Below are 2,806 nucleotides of genomic sequence, written 5' to 3' on the forward strand. Positions count from 1 at the left end.
AATAGGTGGAGCAGGCACTCACCTGGCTGCACAGTCACATGTTCTTCCACCACTGTAGAAGTCACTGACCATTCTTTGGCTTCAGGACTTGGGGCTATGTCACCCACTTGAGTCTCTGCAGTTGGAGAAGGGAGACTGTGACCCCCATGAGCAGCTGTGGTTTCATGCAACAGCCATCAAAACTACTGGGAAATGAACCCCACAGCTCCACCACAGCAGAGGTCATTCAGTTGCAGAGCAAAGGACCTGCACTCTACTCTGCATCCTGGACATGTGCATCAGGGAGCTCAGTCAAAAACACAGGTGAGAAGTGAGATGTATTTCTCAATTCCCCACCTAGCAAATGTGGAAATATCCCCATGGCTGCAGTGTAAAACCTTCCCCAGGCAATAACTGTGCGCTCTGACATCTTAGCAAAGCATCTGGAAACCTGGAGCCACAGGCGTGACACGGGTGTAGAAAAATCAGAAGATCAGAGGAGAGTGGTGGGAGTGAGAGAGAGAGCAAAGGACAAGCAGTGAGAGGGGCAGGGCTGTGGGGAGAGCAGCTAGGAGGAAATTGGAAAGCTTCTCTGATGGCTAGTGAGGTGTGAAATACAGATGAGGCTCATCCATAACCCAGACATTCACAGCAATGTGGATTTTCTCATGTCTAATAAAAGATTAAGCATATGATAGGCTTTCTTGAATGTCTTTGAGAAGCTGGGTTACCATCAGACTAGGACAAGATCAACCGAGATGGAAAAGCACGGGAGAGTGGAGGAGATGCATGTCCCTATCCAGAGGATAAAGGCCTAGAGCTGCTCAAGGAAGGCTCCTCTACCCTCTTCTCTACACTCCATGCTAGGTTAACACCCTGAACTGCCTGACCAGCTCATACTTTAACCCTGTGTGTGCAGAACTCAGCCATACATCTCCAGATCTCTGGCTAATGGGGGAACTGGTACCCTGCTGGGGAAAGAGGGTGACCAGCAGAGAGAGAGATCTGCCTCTACTTTCACAGACTGCAGCTGCACCCTATGAAACTATGAGTTGGGTTTATTCAGCTGGTGTAAAGCAAAGGCAAAGTAGCTGGGTATTTGACACTGTCTCCCACAGCATCCTCGTAGATAAACTGAGGAAGTGTGCTCTTGCTGGTCAGGTAGTGAGGTGGATCATGAACTGGTTGAAAGGAAGAAGTCAGAGAGTTGTGGCCAATGGGACAAAATCTACTTGGATGTCTGTGACTAGTGGAGTCCCATGCCATGGGCAGGGACACTTCCCACTAGACCAGCTTGCTCCAAGCCCTATCCAACCTAGGCTAGAACACCTCCAGGGATGGGGCAGGCACAGCTTCTCTGGGCAGACCACCCTCACAGGAAAAAAATTCTTCCTAATGTCTAACCTAAATCTCCCCTCTTGTAGTTTGAAACCACTGCCCCTTGTCCCATCACTCCATGACCTTGTAAAAAAAATCCCTCCCCAGCTTTCCTGTAGCCCCTTCAAGTACTGGAAGGTGCTTTAAGGTCTCCTGGGATTCTTCTCTTCTCCAGGCTGAACAGCCCCAACTCTCTCAGCCTGTCTCCAGAGCAGAGTTGCTCCAGCCCTCTGATCATCTCTGCGGCCCATACGCACAAAAATTTGGCCCCAAGGAGGAACAGCATCCTTGTCTCCCTGATGAACCAGTGTGGGAAAACCAGTCAGGACACTTCCTCCAGGCTGAACTCAGCCCTGACCTGGAATGTCAATGCATGAGCTGCTGGTAGCTGATCTAGGCAACTGAGTGATGACAGAAAAAATTAAAATCCAGTGCATCTTGCTAGGATTAACAAAGTACCTTTGTGCTGGGCAACTGTGAATGAAAATCACTGTGGTGGCACTCTGAGAGAGAGGATATTCTTCAAATATGGAGATATCTCCATGATTAGGAAGAAGCTAAGAAAAACTGCTGCAACACCCAAGCTTTTCTTTATCACCACAGGCCACTTGAACATGTTTGGTTAAAACTAAGTTCTTCACTTGAGTTGCAGCTGTTGGGCAGACCCTTGGGATTGACAAACAGTTAACCACAAAAATGGGGTAGGAGAGATTCATACCAAAGAAGCTAGGGGTTTGGTGGACTTCTTGGGGCAAGACCACAGACCTCCCCACTGACCCCAACATGCGTAGCCTGCTACTTCCCCCTGACCCACAAGCTTGGAGTCCCAACAAGGACCCCTGCTCATCTACAGGGATAAGTTAGGAAGAGTAAAGACTGGAGCTATATGGGGCAGTGCTCATCACTAAGAGGACATCCCCCTTGAGAAGAGAAAAGGCAGAAGATTGAGCACCAACAAAAGGGATAATCCTTGACTAGGTTATGAGCTTTCGCAAGCAGAGGGATGTTCAGCTGCTCTGAACAGGTAAATGTGAGAGTCTTTGCCCCACATTTTCTTACCCAGATCAAACTTTCAGAACAACTGATCTGTCCTGTCCAAGAGTTTAGAAGTTAAACAAGCCCTTCTGCACTTGAAATTGGACCTTGCCTTACAGTGAGGATGTGTGCCAACCTTCCTTCTCTACCAGCTCCTTGCCTTTGGCATCTTCATCATAGCATCATAGAATGGTTTTGGTTGGAAAATGCCTTCAAGATCATCAAGTCCAACCATGTTTACCATCTATATTCCACCAAGGACCTTAAGGGTCTTCCTTCTGCAGGACAAACACTGCTAGAGCTGTTCTGGGTCATGTTGACTCTGTAGTACCTTAAATTTAGGAGACCACTCATTATAGCTGTGCTGGAAAACAAAAAAGTACCTGGTGTGTCCTTGGACACTGAAGCTGGCTGG

The sequence above is a fragment of the Chaetura pelagica genome, unplaced genomic scaffold (genome assembly GCF_000747805.2).
Source record: "Chaetura pelagica isolate M959 unplaced genomic scaffold, ChaPel_1.0 scaffold107, whole genome shotgun sequence".
NCBI classification, from domain to species: Eukaryota; Metazoa; Chordata; class Aves; order Apodiformes; family Apodidae; genus Chaetura; species Chaetura pelagica.